Below are 22,341 nucleotides of genomic sequence, written 5' to 3'. Positions count from 1 at the left end.
CTTAAACAGCCTTACAACCCTAACTTCAGAAATCCTATCTATAAGAACAATGGGAATACAAATTGTCAGTACCTGGTGCTACCTAAATTTTAGCAACAAGGAAGTGGGCCAAAGTATAGCCTGATTAATACTTAGTTATAACTACATATCTGTCCAGAACCCTACATGCAATTCTTGTCAATCCTGTGGGGGTGGTTTCACATATATATGTGTGTGTGTATATATATGTGTGTGTATATATATATTTACATATATAATCCTTTTAATATGTTGTTGGATTAAATTTACTAATATTTTGTAAACAATCTTTGAGTATGAGGGATATTAGTATATTATTTTATTTATTTAATTTTGTAATATATTTGTCTAGTTTGTGGTTATTAAGGCCACATAAAACAAATTGAGTAGCCAGGTGCAGTGGCTCACGTGTATAATCCTAGCCCTTTGGAAGACCGAGGCGAGAGGATTGCTTGAGCCCAGGAGTTTTAGACCAGCCTGGGCAACATGGCAAGACCTAGTCTCTACAAAAAATGTTTAAAAATTAGCCAGGCCTGGTGGTGCACGTCTGTGGTCCCAGCTTCTCAGGAGGTTGAGGCAGGATGATGACTTGAGCCCAGGAGGTCAAGGCTCCAGTGAGCTGTGTTCACACTACCTTGGGCAAGTGAGTGAGACTCTGTTTCAAGAAAACAAAAAACAGCTGGGTGCGGTGGCTCATGCCTGTAATCCCAGCACTTTGGAAGGCCGAGGCAGGTGGATCACCTGAGGTCAGGAGTTCAAGATCAGCCTGGCCAACATGGTGAAACCCCGTTTCTACTAAAAATACAAAAAAAAAAAAATTTAGCCAGGCGTGGTGGTGGGTGCCTGTAATCCCAGCTACTTGGGAGGCCGAGGCAGGAGAATCATTTGAACGTGGCAGGCAGAGGTTGTGGTGAGCCTAGATTGCGCCATTGCACTCCAGCCTGGGCAACAAGAGCAAAACTCAGTCTCGAAAAGAAAAAAGAAAAGAAAAGAAAAGAGGGAGGGAGGGAGGGAGGGAAAGAAGGAAGGAAGGAAGGAAGGAAGGAAGGAAGGAAGGAAGGAAGGAAGGAAGGAAGGAAGGAAGGAAGGAAGGGAGGGAGGGAGGGAGGGAGGGAGGGAGGGAGGGAGGGAGGGACAAATTGGGGTTGAGCTCAGTGGCTCACTCTTGTAATCCCAGCACTTTGGGAGGCCAAGACAGGAGGGTCACTTGAGCTTAGGAGTTTGAGACCAGTCTGGGCAACAGAGGGAGACCCCATCTCTAAAAATGAGGAGTTGTTCTTTTCTCCTCTATTTCTGAAAGAGTTTATATATGATTGATGTTATTTCTTTCCTGAATATTAAAAAATTTTCAGGCCAGGCGCGGTGGCTCAAGCCTGTAATCCCAGCACTTTGGGAGGCCGAGACAGGCGGATCACGAGGTCAGGAGATCGAGACTATCCTGGCTAACACGGTGAAACCCCATCTCTACTAAAAAAAATACAAAAAACTAGCCGGGCGAGGTGGTGGGCGCCTGTAGTCCCAGCTACTCGGGAGGCTGAGGCAGGAGAATGGCGGGAACCCGGGAGGCGGAGCTTGCAGTGAGCTGAGATCCGGCCACTACACTCCAGCCTGGGTGACAGAGCAAGACTCCGTCTCAAAAAAAAAAAAAAAAAAAAAAAAAAAAAAAAAAAAAAAAAAAAAATTTCAGCACTGAAACTGGAGTTTTCTTCACAGAAATATTTTTTTCTTTTTTGAGACAGGGTTTTGTTTTGTTTTGTTTGTTTTCAGACAGGGTTTCACTCTTGTCACCCAGGCTGGAGGGCAACGGCCCAATCTCAGCTAACTACAACCTCCACCTCTCAGGCTCAATCTATTCTACTGCCTTAGCCCGCCGAGTAGCTGGGACCACAGGCACACACTGCCACGCCTGGCTAATTTTTGTATTTTCTGTAGAGACGAGGTGTCATCATGTTGCCCAGGCTGGTCTTGAACCCCTGGGCTCAAGTCATTGACCCACCTTGGCCTCCCAAAGTGCTAGGACTACAAGCATGAGCCTCCGTGCCTGGCCTCTATATTTTTCATAATGTCAATCCTCTTAAAACAAAAAGCTAAATTTAGATAGAAGTTATGCTATCACATGAAATGACAGGAGCTAGGGTTCTTTTTTTTTTTTTTTTTTTTTGAGAGGGAGTCTCACTCTGTCGCCCAGGCTGGAGTGCAGTGGCGTGATCTTGGCCCACTGCAAGCTCAATCTCCCAGGTTCATGCCATTCTCCTGCCTCAGCCTCCCGAGTAGCTGGGACTACAGGCACCCACCACCATGCCCGGCTAATTTTTTGTATTTTTAGTAGAGACAGGGTTTCACTGTGTTAGCCAGGATGGTCTCGATCTCCTGACCTCGTGATCCGCCCACCTTGCCCTCCCAAAGTGCTGGGATTACAGGCGTGAGCCACTGCACCCGGCTCTTTTTTTTTTTTTTTTTTTTTTGAAACAGGGTCTCGCTCTATCACCCAGCCTGGAGTGCAGTGGCACAATCACAGCTTATTGCGCTTAAACCTCCCAGGCTCAAGTGATCCTCCCACCTTAGTTTTTCCATTTTTCCTCCCTCCCTCCCTCCCTTCCTCCCTTCCTCCCTTCTTTCCTTCCTTCCTTTTTTTTTGGAGAGACAGGGTCTCCTTATGTTGTGTGGCCTGGTCTCAAACCTCTAGGCTCAAGCACTCCTCCCACCTTAGCCTCCCATCGTGCTGGAATTACAGGCATGAGTCACCACACTCGGCCTAGGGTTCTTCTTTTTGGGTAAAATGACTTCACAGCACTTCCTATTATCAATTTTAAAGATCAGACTCGTCCTCCGTGCCTCGCCGCTCTTCGGTTCTGCTCTGTCCACCACCACGGCCCAAGCTGACATCATGCTGATCTGATTGGCAGTCATGGACCAGAACTTAATTCTGAACATGAATGACCACAGTTTTGTGGTCTGTGCTTTTAATACGACTGTCTCCAAAGTGGATGATTTCTTGGCCAGTGAAGCAAAGGGAACCAAAGTGGTGGGTGCCCAGTCCCTGAAAGAGATGGTCTCCAAGCTGAAGAAGCCCTGGCAGATCATCCTCCTGGTGAAGGCCAGGCAAGCTGGGGATGATTTCATCAAAAAACTGGTACCATTGTTGGACACTGGTGACATCATCATTGATGGAGGAGATTCTGAATATAGGGACACCACAAGACGGTGCCAAGACCTCAAGGCCAAGGGAATTTTATTTGTGGGGAGCGGAGTCAGTGGTGGAGAGAAAGGGGCCCGGTATGGCCCATCGCTCATGCCAGGAGGGAACGAAGAAGCGTGGCCCCACATCAAGACCATCTGCCAAGGCATTGCTGCAAAAGTAGGAACTGGAGAGCCCTGCTGTGACTGGGTGGGAGATGAGGCAGCAGGCCACTTCGTGAAGATGGTGCACAACGGGATAGAGTACGGGGACGTGCTGCTGATCTGTGAGGCATACCACCTGATGAAAGACGTGCTGGGCATGGCGTGGGACACGATGGCCCAGGCCTTTGAGGATTGGAATAAGACAGAGCTAGACTCATTCCTGATTGAAATCACAGCCAATATTCTCAAGTTCCAAGATGCTGATGGCAAACGCTTGCTGCCAAAGATCAGGGACAGTGCGGGGCAGAAGGGCATGGGGAAGTGGACCACCATCTCCGCCCTGGAGTACGGTGTACCCGTCACCCTCATTGGAGAAGCTGTCTTTGCTCAGTGCCTGTCATCTCTGAAGAATGAGAGAATTCAAGCTAGCAAAAAGCTGAAGGGTCCCCAAAAGTTCCAGTTTGATGGTGATAAGAAATCATTCCTGGAGGACATTTGGAAGGCCCTCTACACTTCCAAGATCATCTCTTATGCTCAAGGCTTTATGTTGCTAAGGCAGCACTACCTACTTTGGCTGAACCCTCAATTATGGTGGCATTGCCCTGATGTGGAGAGGGGGCTACAACATCAAAAGTGTATTCCTAGGAAAGATAAAGGGTGCGTTTGATCAAAACCCAGAACTTCAGAACCTCCTACTGACAGCTTTAAGTCAGCTGTTGAAAACTGCCAGGGCTTCTGGTGGCAGGCAGTCAGCACTGGGGTCCAGGCTGGCATTCCCATGCCCTGTTTTACCACTGTCCTCTTCTTCTATGACAAGTACAGACACGAGATGCTTCCAGCCAACCTCATCCAGGCTCAGCGGGATTACTTCGGGGCTCACACCTGTGAACTCTTGGCCAAACCAGGGCAGTTTATCCACACCAACTGGACAGGCCACGGTGGCAATGTGTCATCCTCGTCATACAATACCTGAAGATGCTGCTGCTGTCACCCTCCACGATTCCACAGACCAGGACATTCCATGTGCCTCATGGCACTGACAGCTGGCCCTTTGCCCTATTTTCTGTTCAGATCTTTTTTTTTTTTTTGAGACGGAGTCTCGCTCTGTCACCCAGGCTGGAGTGCAGTGGCGCGATCTTGGCTCACTGCAACCTCTGCCTCCCAGGTTCAAGCGATTCTCCTGCCTCAGCCTCCCGAGTAGCTAGGACTACAGGCACATGCCACTGCACTCCACTAATGTTTGTATTTTTAGTAGAGATGGGGTTTCGCCATGTTGGCCAGGCTGGTCTTGAACTCCTGACCTCAGGTGATCCACCCGCCTTGGCCTCCCAAAGTGCTGGGATTACAGGTGTGAGCCACCACGCCCGGCCCAGATCTTTTTTAAAAGTGTTGTAAGAGACTCCTGAGGAAGGCACACAGTTTATTTGTAAAGTAACTCTGTGAGAGCCACCGTGCCCTCTGTCCTTGCCTCTTGGGACTGACCAGGAGCTGTTCCTGTGTGTGGGAGTGGGAACCACCTCCTTGCAGCAGTGGCTTCCTTGTGCCCCATGTGCTGGTGGGGTTGCCATCACACAGACAGGAAGGGTGTTTGTGCGCTCTGATCAGTTGCAACCTCTGTCTCATGTGGCTGAATTCCCTTTTTCCTTTACTCAATAAAAGCTACATCAGACGGATAAAAAAATAAAGATCAACACTGACCGTCCCTGGGTAGACAATTGAGGTAGTTTGGATAATTTAGTTCTTTCTTTATCCACTTTTATTGCTGACCCTCTAGTTTCAAAAATAAGTAAACTTAAAAATAAAATGAAAAAGGCCAGGTGTGGTGGCTCACGCCTGTAATCCCAGCACTGTGGGAGGCCAAGGTGGGCAGATCACTTGAGGTCAGGAGTTTGAGACCAGCCTGGCCAACATGGTGAAACCCTGTCTCTGCTAAAAAATACACATATTGTCTATGGCCATACCACCCTGAACGCGCCTGATCTCGTCCGATCTCGGAAGCTAAGCAGGGTCGGGCCTGGTTAGTACTTGGATGGGAAAAATACACATATTAGGCTGGACATGGTGGCTCACGCCTGTAATCCCAGCACTTTGGCAGGCCAAGATGGGCAGATCAGAAGGTCAGGAGTTTGAGACCAGCCTGGCCAATATGGTGAAACCCCGTGTCTACTAAAAATACAAAAATTAGCCAGGCGGGTGGTGGGTGCCTGTAGTCCCAGCTACTCGGGAGGCTGAGGCAGGAGAATCGCTTGAACCTGGGATGCGGAGGTTGCAAGTGAGCCGAGATTGCACCACTGCACTCCAGGCTGGGCAACAGATTGAGACTCCATCTCAAAATAATAAGGCTGGGCGTGGTGGCTCACACGTGTAATCCCAGCACTTTTAGGAGACCAAGGTGGGCGGATCACACAAGATCGGGAGTTCGAGACCAGCGTGACCAACATGGAGAAACCCCATCTCTACTGAAAATACAAAATTAGCCAGGTGTGGTGGCACATGCCTGTAATCCCAGCTACTTGGGAGGCTGAGGCAGGAGAATTGCTTGAACCCAGGAGGCAGAGGTTGCAGTGAGCTGAGATTGTGCCATTGCACTCCAGCCTGGGCAACAAGAGCTAAACTCTGTCTCAAAAAAACAAAAAAAAAAATTAACCAGGCATTGTGGCACATTCTATAATCCCAGCTTACTTAGGAAGCTGAGGCAGGAGAATCGCTTGAACCCAGGAGGCAGAGGTTGCAGTGAGCTGAGATGGCGCCACTGTACTGCAGCCTGGGTGACAGTGAGACTTCGACTCAAAAAAAAAAAACCAAAAAAAAAACAAAGAAACAACAACAACCAAAGAACAACCAATTTAGTTATAGTTATTTGGATAGTTCAGGCCAAAACAGGTCATTTGGCTTGAATTATATGGTTTCCTTTTCCCAGTTTAATTATTCTACCCTGCCTGGGTATGGATCCTCTTAAAGTTGCTGGCACAGAAAGGCAAATGAGAGGTAAAATGACTCAATTCACTAGATAAATTCACCTTGGACTTAACTCACTGTATTAGTCCGTTCTCACACTGTTTTTTTTTTTTTTTTTTTTTTTTTGAGACAGAGTCTCGCTCTGCCGCCCAGGCTGGAGTGCAGTGGCGTGATCTTGGCTCACTGCAAGCTCCGCCTCCCGGGTTCATGCCATTCTCCTGCCTCAGCCTCCCAAGTAGCTGGGACTACAGGCGCCCGCCACCTCACCCGGCTAGTTTTTTTGTATTTTTTAGTAGAGACGGGGTTTCACCGTGTCAGCCAGGATGGTCTCGATCTCCTGACCTCGTGATCCGCCCGTCTCGGCCTCCCAAAGTGCTGGGATTACAGGCTTGAGCCACCGCGCCCGGCCGTCACACTGTTAATAAAGACGTACCTTAGACTGAGTAATCCATAAAGGAAAGAAGTTTAATTGACTCACAGTTCCACAGGGCTGGGGAGGTCTCAGGAAACTTAAAATCATGGTGGAAGGGGAAGCAAACATGTGCTTCTTTACATGGCAGCAGAAAGGAGAAGGAGGAAGCCACTTATAAAATCATCAGATCTCGTGAGAACTGACTTCCTATCAGGAGAACAGGATGAGGGAAACCATCCCCATGAGTCATTTATCTCCACCTGGTCCCGCCCACACACGTGGCGATTATGGAAACCATAATTCAAGATGATATTTGGGTTGGAACACATCCAAACCATATCAATCACTTTTCATTTAAAACTATGTTTATAAAGACACCAAAGGGCACAAAAGTATTAATGATATATGTAACCCAAAGTAAGCTCTGGGTATTTACTTTTGCTTGAAGATTATGGTTTACATGTGTAAGCAATGCTGTAGAGATTATCAGACTATCAGAAGACGGAATCCCTATGCCAGTCTTCCTCATTCATTCCTTGGGCAACTCCCTTAATCTACATATATCTAAATTCTCCAATTTTTTTAAAAAAAGATGATACATATCTAAATATTATATTTACTTTTGTCCATTGATTTAAAATTCTGAAAACAGAGCCAGATGCGGCGGCCATGGCTCCACGGGCTCCGGTAGCTTCCGCCTCCCCAGCGCTGGTGGCACACCCACAACAGCCTGGAGGAGCAGAGGATACTGCAAGGCATACAAATGAAGAGACACATAGACCAGGTATGGGAGAAGAAATGCAGAGCTTCCATGCCATACCTAGGTGCCACCCTCCAGGAACCTTCATGTGTCCAGAAGCTTCCTGAACCTGTCCTTTTGTGTTTTTATGGAGGTTTCGTTATGGAGACACGATCGACTAAATGATTGGCCATTGGTGATCAACTTAACCTTCAGTCCCCTCCCGGGACTGATCCTGCCTTGGTCTTTCTGGTGACCAGCCTCATCCTGAAGCTGCCTAGGGGCTGCCAGCCCTCCGTCAATCATTCACAGGCAAAAAGACATCACTGTGGAGATTCCAAGGATTTTAGTGTTCATTTCTGTGTCGGGCACAGTGCTAGTACTAGGTATTCACTGGTGATGAGGCAGATGGAGGTTACCAAACTTGGCCGGAGCCTCATGTAACAGACATGGACTTCACTGTAGCCTGGTCATGGCTTCCAGCTTTTTGGATCTGAGGCTCCAAAGGAGGAAATGACCATTCAGGGATCTTGCTCCAGCTCAATTATGGAAAGTGAACCTTCACAGGGTGTGCACTTACCAAGGATAGGAAAGTTTCTCTCTTTGAAGGGCTTTAAATGTGTAACGAAGAAGAATGATGACTTTATCAGATAGCAGATGAAAAACATTGTGAACAATTACTCAGAGGCAGAAAACAAAGTTTGGGAAGCCACCTCCAATGACCCATGGGGCCCGTCCAGCTCTCTGATGACCAAGATTGCGAACCTGACCTACAACATGGTGGCCTTCTCGGAGATCATGAGCATGGTGTGGAAGCGGCTCAATGACCATAGCAAGAACTGGCAGCATGTGCACAAGGAGCTGCTGCTGCTGGACTACCTCATCAAGACAGCTCCGAGTGTGTGGCCCAGGAGTACTGTGAGAACATCTTTACCATCCAGACCCTGAAGGACTTCCAGTACATTGACCAAGATGGCAAGGACCAGGGCATCAACGTGCATGAGAAGTCAAAGCAACTGGTGACCCTCCTCAAAGATGAGGAATGGCTGAAGGCTGAGAGGGCCCAGGCTCTCAAAACCAAAGAGCACATGGCCCAGGTTGCCACTGGCATGGGCAGCAACCAGATCACCTTTGGGCGAGGCTCCAGCCAGCCCAACCTCTCCACCAGCCACTTGGAGCAGGAGTATGGCAAGGCCGGGGGTCCCCAGGCTCCTACCATGGCTGTGAGTAATGGAAGTGCTTCTCACCCTTTGCCAGAGCAGCAGCAATGGGTGACAGGTGGGATGGGTGTCCCTGGGCTTAGGGAGCGGTGGCCCCCACAGAGCTTGAATCTGTCCTCAGTACTGAGCCTTTGGCAGCCCAGGCAAATTGTCCTTGGTCTGGGTTGAGTTTTGGTTATGAAGGGACTTTTAGCCCCTTGGCTGCACTGGTTCAGGGGTCTGTAAGGCCCTTTGCTGCTCTGTGGGTCTCATTCTGTACATCTGGGCAGAAGGTGGGCAGAGGCAGGTCTTGTCTGCTTCCTCCTCAGAGTGGGTCTGGCAGCAAGGGTTGTCCTGCTGCACATCCGATGGGGAGTTGACTCTGGTAGACAGGAGGAAACAAATGCTCTTTCTTGGTTATCTTGTTCTTTGTTTGTTTGTTTTTTGTTTTGAGACAGAGTCTCGCCCTTTTGCCTAAGCTGGAGTGCAGTGGCACAATCTTGGCTCACTGCAAACTCCGCCTCACAGATTCAAATGATTCTCCTGCCTCAGCCTCCTGAGCAGCTGGGATTACGGGCGCCCGACGCCATGCCCAGCTATTCTTCATATTTTTAGTAGAGATGGAGTTTCACCATGTTGGCTAGGCTGGTCTCGAACTCCTGACCTCATGATCTGCCTGCCTCGGCCTCCCAAAGTGCTGGGATTACAGATGTGAGCCACCACACCTGGCTGATAATCTTGTTCCTTTTTTTTTTTTAGACGGAGTCTCGCTCTGTCGCCCAGGCTGGAGTGCAGTGGCACGATATCGGCTCACTGCAAGCTCCACCTCCCGGGTTCACGCCATTCTCCCGCCTCAGCCTCCAAGTAGCTGGGACTACAGGCGCCCGCCACCACGCCCGGCTAGTTTTTTTTTTTTTGTATTTTTAGTAGAGACGGGGTTTCATCATGTTAGCCAGGATGGTCTCGATCTCCTGACCTCATGATCCACCCGCCTCGGCCTCCCAAAGTGCTGGGATTACAGGCTTGAGCCACCGCGCCCGGCCAATAATCTTGTTTCTTTAATTTCAAATTAAATGTCTTTCCACTGACTGAAAAAAATAATAAATAAATAAATAAATAAAATTTTGAAAACAGCAAGAAGCATACTTTCTAAAAAGGTCTAAGGTTCTAATATTCTTCTCCTGTTCTTCAAACTCTGTGGTAAGTTAAGAAAACTTGGTGGGGCGTGGTGGCTCACACCTGTAATCCTAGCACCTTGGGAGGCCAAGGCAGGTGGATTACCTGAGGTCTGGAGTACGAGACCAGCCTGGCCAACGTGGTGAAACCTCATTTCTACTAAAAATACAAACATTGGCTGGGTGTGGTGGCATGCACCTATAATCCCAGCCACTTGGGAGGCTGAGGCAGGAGAATTGCTTAACCCAGGAAGCAGAGGTTGCAGTGAATGGAGATTGCACCATTGTACTCCAGCCTGGGCAACAAGGCAAAAACTCTGTCTCAAAAAAAAAAGAAGACTTTTGCTTAATTCTTAGAACTCCAAGTAGACATCCTTGAATAATGATAGCTACCATTTACAGAGTATTTACCTAAAGCCACGCAATATCAAAGTGTTCTACATGTATTGATTCATTGAAACTTCACAACAGTTCTCAGAGGTAGATCTTATTATTCACAACTGAGGAAACAAAGGCACAAAATTAATTGACTTCCCTCAGAAATCCCATGTAGTAAGGGGCAGACATAGAATTTAAACAGTATGGCTTGACTCCCTACTGTTACTTTTTTTTTTTTTTTTGAGATAGGGTCTCACTCTGTCTTTCAGGCTGGAGTGCAGTGGCACAGTCTCAGCTCACTGCAGCCTCAACATTCTGAGCTCACACGATCCTCCCACCTCAGCCTTCCAAGTAGCTGGGAATACAGGCACACACCACCACCGCAGCTATTGTATTTTTTAGTAGAGACGGGGTTTCACCATGTTGCCCAGGCTGGTCTCAAACTCAGGGGCTCAAGCAACCCATTCACCTCAGCCTTGCAGAGTATTGGGATTGCAAGTGTGAGCCATGGCACCTGGCCAACTCCATACTCTTATCCATTATATACTATATCCCTTCTGTTGCCACAATGCTTCGTAATGTCATAACTAGTATTCTGGCTGTATCCTCAATTAACACTTGTTAAGTGGGTCTGAATATAATTCTTAATATGTATTTGAGAAATAATAGAGTTGGCATTTTCAGAGAAAGACCTTACGTTACAAGGCTTAATTTGTGGCCATCAATATATATCCATAGTGATATATAATGAGAATGCTAGCTCTTTGGACATAGTTGAAGACAGCTAGCCAGCTTTTGTGTGCCCTGATCATCTGCCCTTCTCTTGTCCAAAAATACACACCTTCTTTAGCACATTCCTTTATGTATGATTTTAAACTCCCTTTCCATTTTCCCCCTCTTCTATAAGAATATTTTGGGGCTGGGTGCAGAGGCTCATGCCTATAATCCCAGCACTTTGGGAGACCGAGGTGGGCAGATCACGAGGTCAGGAGTTCGAGACAAACCTGACCAACATGGTGAAACCCCGTCTCTACTAAAGATAGAAAAATTAGCCAGTCATGGTGGCGGGCGCCTGTAATCCCAGCTACTTAGGAGGCTGAGGCAAGAGAATCGCTTGAACCCGGGAGGTGGAGGTTGCAGTGAGCCGAGATTGTGCCATTGCACTCCAGCTAGGGTGACAAGAGTGAAACTCTGTCTTGAAAAAAAAAAAAAAAAGGCTATTATTAATTTGAAAAATAATACTCAACATTTCTGCTTTAGTTTGAGGAATCACTGGCACAAGACCTAAAACTACATTAACATAAAGTTTACTAGAATAAACCAGAATAAATATATAAAATGCATCCTAGACCCTTCATGCTTTTAAGCATTTGAGTGAGTGTCCTGACCAAACTCTCTTTGGACAATATTCTGCACCACAGAACTACTAAGTCTAGCCTTCCAAACTACACAGTAGGCTAGAATGTAAGGTTGGGAACATGATCTTTGTATTAGTTATTGCAGGAGTAAAATGCAGACAACATCACAGACACCCACTAAATTCACTGACCTTTAATGAAATTTGATACTCTGAATTTGGCAGTCAGCAAGCAAGTTTGGGGCTTCAAAAAATTCAAGAAAATATTAACATTTCTACAATGTTCTGTTTGGTCCCATAAAATGTGAAAGAATTTTGAAAAATATAAGATAGCATTGAGACATAAAGAAGTGTTATTACCCTCATCAGAATCTGTGTCTCCATTTTCAACATCAATGGATTGAAATCTGATTATACAATTCTCCTTTCATCCATCTAGGTATCCATCTGGAAAGGGAAAGAGACTTGCTTTTTCCACAGTTTCCTTGCATGCATGCATCTTTGCACAATCTCAGCTGCTCTGCTGAAGGTTCTAACCACCACTTTCTGTGACACCTGCCAGTCCTCCCCCTCTCCTGCTGATCTGCATCCTCCTACTTCTCTCCTCCCTGCCTGCCCCGCCCCCCAACGTATGCATTGTCTGGATCCTGTGACCCTCACACTCACCCCTCAGAGCAGTGCACCCATGAGTAATACCTTCTAGAGGCACTCTGTCCATCCACTGGATGCGATATACATAGGATATGATTTCCACCCTACTTCTGAATGTCAGAGAGCACTTCCCAGAATGATTCTCTGAAAACTGATAGCAGGTTTTCTTCCAGAAAATTGCAGGACAGGTTGAACTCAATCTATTTTTTTAAAAAAATACTCTTGAAGTTTCAATTTTTAAAAAGCTGAAAAGCTATATTTCTGGCTCTGTAAGTAATCCATATTTCCAAACTCTGTCCTTGAGTTCATGAGATATTTTACACTATTTATCCTTGGAAATATACATTAGAAATAGGAATGAGATCAGGCACAACTCTGCAATTAGTTAAGAGCAGTGAGTAACAGGGTTTCAAAAAAATACCTAGGTTTATGTCAAATTATATAAGCTAAAGTTTTTCAAATGTATTGTAGAATTACAATTTGTGGCCTAAGTTTTCATCAGATTCTGAGTTCCACATTGACTAAAGATCAAGAAGGAACATAAAATCTAACATTCAAAATAGAATTAAAAGTTACATGCCAGGCGCGGTGGCTCACCCCTGTAATCCCAGCACTTTGGGAGGCTGAGGTGGGTGGATCACTTGAGGTCAGGAGTTCGAGACCAGCCTGGCCAATATGGTGAAACCCTGTCTCTATTAAAAATACAAAAATTAGCCAGGTGTGGTGGCGGGCACCTGTAGTCCCAGCTACTTGGAAGGCTGAGGTGGGAGAATCGCTTGAACCCAGGAGGCAAAGGTTGCAGTGAGCCGAGATTGTGCCATTGCACTCCAGTCTGGGTGACAGAGTGAGACTCTGTCTCAAAAAAAGTTACAATATTCCAGCAATGTGGTAGTCTAGTCTAAGCCTGTTTACTGGTGATAATCCAGAAGTCATTGAATACCAAAGCAAAGACCAAACCTAGATCTTAGATTGAGTTGAAACATGACTTCTCATGACTTCTAGCCTTTTTCTGGGTTTTACTTTCCATTGCGATATATAATGAGAATGCTATCTCTTTGGACATAGTTGAAGAGAGCTAGTTAGCTTTTGTGTGCCCTGATCATCTGCCTTTCTCTTACACACCTTTTTATGGGGGGGGATGGGGGTGACAGAGTCTCGTTCTGTTGCCCAGGCTGGAATGCAGTGGTGTGATCTCGGCTCTCTGAAACCTCCGCCTCCTGGGTTCAAGCAATTCTCTGCCTCAGCCTCCCGCATAGCTGGGATTACAGGCACCTGCCACTAGGCCCGGCTAATTTTTATATTTCCAGTACAGATGAGGTTTTACTATCTTGGCCAGGCTGGTCTTGAACTCCTGACCTCGTGATCCACCCGCCTTGGCCTCTCAAGGTGCTGGGATTACAGGGATAAGCCACCATGCCCCGCCCAAAATGAACACCTTCTTTAGCACATGCCTTTATGTATGATTTTAAACTCCCTCTCCATTTTCCTCTCTTCTATAAGAATATTTTTATTTGCCTGTGTTGCCCTAAAAATGCAATGCTTAGAATTGAACATGCAGTTCCAGATGAGATCTGACCAGTATGAAGTACAATGCAACTGTTCTCTACCATCTTGACAGTGTACTTCTTATATGTCATTTAACAAACAGGAAGTTAAAGAAAAAAAGTTTTACAGCTATTGGAATGTATGTAGCTGGCAATCCAAAAGTATTTCTGAATGTTAAATGAGAAGCCAGGCTGGGAATGGTGGCTCATGCCTGTAATCCCAGCACTTTAGGAGGCCAATGTGGGAGAATCACATGAGCCCAGGAATCAAGACCAGCCTGAGCAACATAGCAAGACCCCCTTCTCTACAAAAAAATTAAAAATTAGCCAGGCATGGTGGCATGCACCTGTGGTTCCAGCTACTCAGGAAGCTGAAGTGGGAGGAGTGCTTGAGCCCAGGAAGTCGAGGCTGCAGTGAGGTATAATCATGCTACTGCACTCTAGCCTGGCCAACAGAATGAGACCAAAAGAAAGAATAAAGAAAAGACACCGGGTGCAGTGGCTCATGCATGTAATACCAGCACTTTGGGAGGCGGAGGCCAATCATGAAGTCAAGAGATCTAGACCATGCTGGCCAATATGGTGAAACCCCATCTCTACTAAAAATACAAAAATATGAGCTGGGTAAGGTGGCGGGTACCTGTAGTCCTACCTACTCGGGAGGCTGAGGCAGGAGAATTGCTTCACCCAGGAAGTGGAGGTTGCAGTGAGCCAAGATCATGCCACTACACTCCAGTCTGGCAACAGAGTGAGACTCTGTCTCAAAAAAAAAAAAAAAAAGGTAAAAAAATAAAAACAAAAATCTAACCAAGCAAAACATGCTGGCTTTTCTATTTTTTAAATTTATTTATTTATTTATTTATTTATTTATTTATTTATTGAGATAGAGTCTCATTCTGTCACCCAGGTTAGAGTACAGTGGCTCAGTCTCGGCTCACTGCAACCTCTGCCTCCCAGGTTCAAGCGATTCTCCTGCCTCAGCCTCCCAAGTAGTTGGGACTACAGGCACTTGCTGCCACACGCGGTTAATGTTTGTATTTTTAGTAGAGACGGGGTTTCACCATATTGGCCAGGATGGTCTCAAACTCCTAACCTTGTGATGCACCCACCTCAGCCTCCCAAAGTGCTGGGATTACAGGTGTGAGCTACCATGCCTGGCCTGTTTTTGTTTTTAAGAAAACTTGCAGAACAAGGCCAGGCACTGTGGCTCACACCTAGAATCCCAGTGCTTTGGAAAGCTGAGACAAGAGGATCACTTGAGGCCAGGAGTCCACCACCACGATGGGCAACATAGTGAGACCCTGTCTCTGAAAAAAAAAAAAAAAAAAAAAATTTAAATTAACCAGTTGTGATGGCTTGCACCTATAGTCCTAGCTACTCAGGAGACTGAGATGGGAGGTTTCTTGGGCCCAGGAGTTCGAGGCTGCAATGAGCTATAATGTGCCATGATACCACAGCCTGGGTGATAGAATAAGACATTGTCTCTTAAACAAACAGGCTGGGCTTAGTGGCTTACACCTGTAATCCCAGCACTTTGGGAGGCCGAGGTGGGGAGATCACTTGAGGTCAGGAGTTCAAGACCAGCCTTGCCATCATTGTGAAACCGCTTCTCTACTAAAAATACAAAAATTCGCTGGACACGGTGGCACATGCCTGTAATCCCAGCTACTCGGTGTTGGAAATAAGAGCTCGGAGTCACAAAGAAAATGAACATTCAAATAAAGAATTTCTCAGTAAGGCAAATTTGCTTCTGCGGAAGGGTGTTGCTTATTCTTTTGGTCACTGCGAGAGCACACAAAACAAAGGAGGGAGTAGGTTTTTATCCCTAACACAGTCAGGCCCTACTACTGTGTACAGTCCCCATTGGCTGGGGTCAGACTGCACAACCTGAGCTGATCCTGATTGGCTACTTCAAAATGGAGGAAGGGTGGGAGCTACAGCAGTGGGAAGAGCAGTTTCAGAACTAAGGATGCCAAATAAGGAACAGATGTGGGTTACAGATTGGGAATGACTGGAAATTGTTTACCATAACTAGGGGCAAGGGGGCAAGGAAGTTAGGCTTTGAAAATAGAGGACGACGGATCTTTGAAGAGGAACTCACTGTTTCCTAACAACTTCCCCCTTTTGATTTTCATAATTCTTCCTCTTCAAACATTTTAGCATGTCTTGACTCTGCTGTTCTGCTTGGTTTTCTGAAAGTAGAAGTTTATCTGAGTAAGGCGGGGGAGAATTAAAGGTTTTGGTGACAGCTGTTTCTATAAGTCTCTGCACTAATCCATGAATACAGGGCATGATGCAGCATCTAAGAATAAGTACACCTATAACAATTGCAAGAGGTAAGGCCTTATAATGCCTTTGTAATTGTTCCATTGGGGGCTGTGTTATTAGGGATGGAATAAGGACAGGACAGACTGGTTGGTAAGCTCTTGGAAGGGCTTAAGATCACTGCATCCCATTAGGTCTCCAAGGAATGCTAAGTTTTCTTCCTGTCATGAGGGACACGAGGTAAAACTGGCATCAGGAAACGGAGGTTGGATGGCCCTTGGGGGCTGACCCACAGGGTGTCAGACTTCATGGAAGAGCAGAGAAAGAGAGATCAGCAGAATTCATTACCCCAGGCTGTGGGGTCTTGGAAGAGAGCTACCATACAGCTCATGCCCTGTCGGGTGGAAGACCATCCAAGTGGTCATTGGGTATGGAAGGGATAAAGGAGGTATAGGAGGGTTAAATTTTTATTAGCTTTAGTTTGGTAGGACTCTTCTCCAGAACAATGGCCCATGACTCTGGAGGTGGCAACGCTTTCTTGACTCGGGTATCGTGAGTCCATCCTCTTTCTGCTATTTGGACTGTAGTCTCGGTGGTTAGAAGCACTAGGTAGGGTCCCAAGCTGGTTCGAGTTTTCCTTCTTTCCAACTTTTGATGAGGACGTAAGCCCTAGGCTGATGCTGGTGTGCTGGGAACTCTAGGTATGGCGCCTGTGCTAAAAGACCTTTAGTTTTGAGAGAAGAGAAAGTGGAAGATAGACCAAGTATATAATTTCTGAGAACCCAATCTTTTGTTTCAAACGTAGCAATGTCAGCAGTGGAGTATAAATAGGGCAACCCACATAGCATCTCATAAGGAGATAAACCAACATCTTTCTGAGGGGCAGTTCAGATTCTTAACAAGGCAATGGGAAGGCATCTAGTTCATGGCAACCGAGTCTCTAAGACTAATTTGGTTAAGTGACTCTTCATTTTCTCCACTTTTCCCAATGAGGGTGGGTGCCAGGGAGTATGGTATTCCCATGTTATGTCTAGTGCTTGGGTTAATTTCTTAATGACATGCACAGTGAAATGAGTCCCATTATCTGAATCAATATTTTCTGTTAGTCCATACCTGTGTATAATATTTTCAATGTTTTGACTACATTATTAAGTTGCACTTGAAAAGGGAATAGCTTCCACCCAGTGAGTAAGGTGATCTATTATCACTAATAAGTACTGTAGGCGACCGATTGTGGGCATTTCCGTGTAATCAACTTGGACACTTTGGAATGGTCTTAATCCTGGACTTCTTCCCCCAAGGGGTGGTTTTCTCAGGCCTATTAGTCTTTTTGCATATTAGGCAACTATCTGTAACTTGTCTTGCCAGAGTATAAATTCCTATACATCCATAAACCCTGAGAACTGCATCACACATAGCTTGAGGTCCCATTTTGATGCAGGTAAGACAAGACTTCTCTCATGAGGGGTTTGGATAACATTTCTTTGGTCTGGTAGCACCCAATTCCCTTCTGAATTTTCTTTGGCCCCTATTTTCGTTAATTTCTCCCTTTCAGTGGAAGAGAAGATGGGGACTGGTCGGGGGAGGAAGATAAGGGATTAGGTGAAAAATGGATGTTTCAGAGGAAATGGCAGCTTGTTTGGCTATTTGATCTGCAAGGTTATTCCCTCGACTTTCAAAAGAAAGACCTTTTTGGTGTCCTGGGATATGAACAACAGCTGTCTCTTCTGGCAGCTGGAGGTTATCTAATACTTGAGTGATTAATTCCTCGTGGACAAGGTCTTGGCCTTTGCTATTAGTGAGACCTCGTTCAGTCCAAATTTTCCACCGGTGTGAGCTACCCACCTCCAAGGCGTACTTGGAATCAGTATAAATAGTCCCTTCCTGGTTTTGTAAGTGTTTCAAACCCCAATTTAATGCAAACAATTCACAAGTTTGGGTGGACCAATTATTAGCCGATCTTCCTGACTATATTTCTGCGAGAGCTTCCCCATCAACTACTGAATACCCATGATGTCTTTTTCCTTCAATTACCCAAGAAGAGCCATCTATAAATAAATGCTGTCCTGTTTTGAAAGGGGTCTCTCTTAAATTGGACCTGACTTTTGTGTGATAATCAATTAAATCTAAACACTGACGCTCAGGTCCTTTTAGATTTGGATTCCCTGTTAGAAAACCTGCTGGGTTAAGTGAATTATCAGTGGTTAGTGTTAAATCATCTCTTTCTAATAGGATAGCTTCATACTCTAAAATCCTTGAGTCATTGAGCCACCTTCCCGCTTTCTGGTTTAAAATAGCTGTAACTTGATGGGGTGTGCTTACAACCAAAATTCCCCCAAAAATTAGCTTTCTGTTTCCTCCAGTTAACAAAGCAGTGGCTGCAATAGATTGAACACATTCAGGCCATCCACAAGTTACGAGGTCTAAAACCTTTGATAGAAAAGCTACAGGTTGCTGGTGGCCCCCATGTTCTTGGGTAAGTACCCCTAAAGCTACCCCCTTGTTTACATTAACGAAGAGGTGAAATGGCTTTTCTAGGAGTTCCTGCTTAGTTTTAGGCAAAGGTAAGGATACAATTCCTTCAACTCACTCAGGTCCTATCCTTCATTTGCCCTTACTTATTAAATGCCCTAAGTATTTAACTTCAGGCTCTACAAATTGGAGCTTTCCCTTTGAAACCTGTAAGCCTTTTTCTCTGAAATGGTTAAGGAGGCCAATGGAGAGTAATTTTGGTGGGCCTTATCCTTTGGAGCCCCCTGCTGGAAGGTGGATAATATAATACTTGCTTTTTGTTTTTGCTTACGTATGCTTCCTGAGCTTCTCTAAGGAGTTCATTGATAGGACTGTCTTTTCAATTCTCTTTTGTCTTTAGCATTCCCTGCCTGAGGGGAATCTTCATATTTTCCCAGTGAGCTGCATTGTTATTGTCCCTTGAGTGGTCTTAGGTGGGGAATTTTTGGTCCGCGGTGGGAACGTTTTGACCAGGAGGGTGTTCATGTTCCCAAATTACCACAGCAGCTCTATGGACTATGCTCCTTTCTTCCCCTGAAAAGAGGATGCCCATGATGGACATTAATTCAGCCCAAGTATATAATTGGGGTGCTAAAAATTGGTCAATTTTATCTGCCACTCCATAAGGGTCATCTAACAGTAGGTTGACTTTTTTTTTCTTTTTTTGCAAATTTTGAACTTCTGAGCTGGTTAAGGGGACATTCACAAAGTCAATGGCTCTCCCTCCTACGGGCACCTCTCTTAAGGGGAAGAGGAACTGATTCCCTAGAGGTAGAGGGGAAAGGGAAGTGCTGAATATCCTTTTTACATTGCTCTACCTCATGTTGAAGTCCTTTTAGGGAAGGGTACTTAGGAGCAGGATCATGGAGCAATAATTTCCAAGAGTCAGGGTTGTAAGAAGGAGGAACAACGTCAGGAAGGGAAGGATCTGGGGCAGGATCTGGGGCAGCAGTGGCTGTCTGAAGGGGAGGGAGGTTAGGATCGGGGTATTAAGCAGGGGGAGGTGGTCTAGGGGATCCCATACTCTGGTGGACTGTTTGGGGGTAGGGACCCTGTTCTTTTCCAAGGAGTTGGTTTCTGACTTACCTCCTATAGCTTTTAGGGGATAAAGGAGACTTGGGGTATTTCCCATCCTGGAGATTTGACCTAAGGCCCAATCCCTTGTCCTAGAGATTTCTTACCTTTCCTTTCTCTAAAGGCTCAACGCCCCCTTACTGGAGATTTCTTACCTTTCTTTTCTCTAAAGGCTCAACCCCCCACTTACTGGAGATTTGTTGCCTTTATCCCGACCACCAAGGATATACTTTGTCACCCCCATGACATTTCTTACCTTGGTCTGTGCACAGAGTTACCTGGTTTCTGCAGTATGTGAGGATCCTTTCCGCCCACGTTGCTGAGTGTCCAGGTTTATTCATCACACCTGGTAGGGCCCGATTCCTTACTCTGAGGCCACTACAACAAGGCAGTGGGGTGCTTCTCCTCATGAGAGGGGACTGAAGACCCTTTCCTGGAGGAGAATGGGAATCCCAGATGAGCCCGGGAAATAAAAGCTCGGAGTTACAAAGAAAACAAGCACTCAAATAAAGGATTTCTCAGCAAGGCAAATTTACCTCTGCAGAAGCATGTTGCTCGTTCTTCTGGTCACTGCAAGGGCACACCAAACAAAGAAGGAAATGGGTTTTTATCCCTAACACAGTCAGTCCCTACTACTGTGTCCAGTCCCCGTTGGCTGGGGTCAGACCACACAACCTAAGCTGATCCCAACTGGCTACTTCAAAATGGAGCAGGGGTGGGAGCTACAGCAGAGGGAAGAGCAGTTTCGGAACTAAGGGCATCAAATAAGGAACAGATGTGGGTTGTTACGGATTGGGAACGGATGTGGGTTACAGATTGGGAACAGATGTGGATTACAGATTGGGAATGGATGTGGGTTACAGATTGGGAAGAGCTGGAAATTGTTTACCATAACTGGCAGCAAGGAGGCAAGGAAATTAGGCTCTGAAAATAGAGGATAAGCAGAACCTTTGAAGAGGAACTCACTGTTTCCATCATCGGGAGGCTGAGGAAGGAGAATTGCTTGAACTCAGGAGGTGGAGGCTGCAGTGAGCTGAGATCCTGAGATCATGCCACTGCACTCCAGCCTGGGTGACAGAGTGAGACTCTGTCTCAAAAAAAAAAAAAAAAAAAAAGCAAACTTGCAGAATATGAGGCTAAAGTTTTATGGGACCTTTAATTTTGTAGCCACTTTCTCAGTATATTTGATATGCTGGCTTCACATGAATACTTCACCTTTTTCAAGGATCAGTTTCATTAGCATCAGTAGCCACTTTCTTTTTTATTTATTTTAACTTTCATTTTAGTGTCAAGGGTACATATGCAGGTTAGTTATATGGGTACATTGCATGTCTCAGGGGTTTGGAGTACAGATTATTTCATCACTCAGGAAATAAGCATGGTATCTGATAGGCACTTTTTCAATCCTCATCCTCCTCCCACTGTCTGCCCTAAAGCAGGCTCCGGTGTCTATAGTTCCATTTTTTGTGTCCATATGTATTCTGTGTTTAGCTCCCACTTACTACTTTCATTTAACTCAACTTTAAAGCAATCTGTCAGCTCAGAAGTGATTCTTGCCTGAATAGAATTCCACTGGATAAGACCTACTCCAAGCATGAATACATAGTGAATGTTGACCAGCTATTGTTGGATATTGGTAGCAATAAATGATATCATGCTTTTTCTCCAAGAGTGAAAGGGGAATGTTATCTGGGGAAGCATCCCCAACAGGAAACTGGCATGATCTGTTTTCTAATGTCAATATGAGTCATATATTTATTATTTATTTATTCATTTATTTATTTTGAGATGGATCTTGCTCTGTTGCCCAGGCTAGAGTGCAGTGGTATGATCGTGGCTCACTGCAACCTCCACCTCCTGGGTTCAAGCAACTCTCCTGCCTCAGCCTTCTGAATAGCTGGGATTACAGGTGCCCACCACCACGCCCAGCTAATTTTTTTATATTTTACTAGAAATAGGGTTTCACCATGTTGGCCAGGCTGGTCTTGAACTCCTGACCTCAAATGATCAACTCACCTTGGCCTCCCAAAGTGTTGGGATTATAGCCATGAACCACTGTGCCTGGCTTAGATTTATTTTTTTTGAGCAGATTACATGTTTCTCTGAAATGCGGCAATATTTTCTGTGATAATGATAGTGATCATGTTAAAGAATGGCCTGATCTAAAGGAATCACCATTTTGTCCAAACAGGTGATTACTGGGAACAGAATGTAAAAACAATTTGCTTACTGTTGTATCTCCAGCAATTGATACAATGCTTGGTAAAAAGCAGATCCTAAAAAAAAAAAAAATAAAAATTAGAAAGTAAATATAGAAAGGAGGAAGAGAGGAAAGCCAAGAGAATGAGGAAAGAAGTTTCAGGAACATTAGATAAAAGCCCAAATATTGATGCAAGAGGGGATCTCCAATATCTATGTCCAAATTCCTTATTTTAGATATGGGAACTGGAGACACAGAGGAGTTCAGTAACTTCCCAGGGTTATAATATCTCAGGCTAGATGGTTACTGTGTCATTCCCAGATGTTAGGACTTTGGACTGCTCTGTGTGTGTGTGTGTGTGTGTGCGCGCGCGCGTGCGTGCACATAGTCACAGAGTGACTGTTGCCCAAGCTGGAGTGCAGTCTGGGTAATTTTTGTGTTTTTGTAGAGATAAGGTATCCTCCCTCTGTTGCCCAGGCTGGTATTGAACCCCTGGGCTCAAGTCATCCACCAGCCTC

The 22,341-nt window shown here is 45.6% G+C and overlaps 2 pseudogenes across 1 annotated transcript; both read left to right on the top strand.

The window, feature by feature from the left end:
* Positions 1–2,739: 2,739 nt before the first annotated feature.
* Positions 2,740–5,452, top strand: LOC706511 (6-phosphogluconate dehydrogenase, decarboxylating pseudogene; annotated as a pseudogene). Its single transcript, XR_012337.5, has one exon. The product of XR_012337.5 is annotated as a 6-phosphogluconate dehydrogenase, decarboxylating pseudogene (transcript).
* A 483-nt stretch (positions 5,453–5,935) lies between these two features.
* LOC106994468 (epsin-2 pseudogene) lies at positions 5,936–9,747 on the top strand (annotated as a pseudogene).
* The last annotated feature ends 12,594 nt before the right edge of the window (positions 9,748–22,341 follow it).

The sequence above is a fragment of the Macaca mulatta genome, chromosome 18 (assembly GCF_049350105.2).
Source record: "Macaca mulatta isolate MMU2019108-1 chromosome 18, T2T-MMU8v2.0, whole genome shotgun sequence".
Taxonomy (NCBI): domain Eukaryota; kingdom Metazoa; phylum Chordata; class Mammalia; order Primates; family Cercopithecidae; genus Macaca; species Macaca mulatta.
The sequence above is the reverse complement of the archived record's forward strand: the minus strand, read 5'-3'. Positions and strand labels throughout refer to the sequence as shown.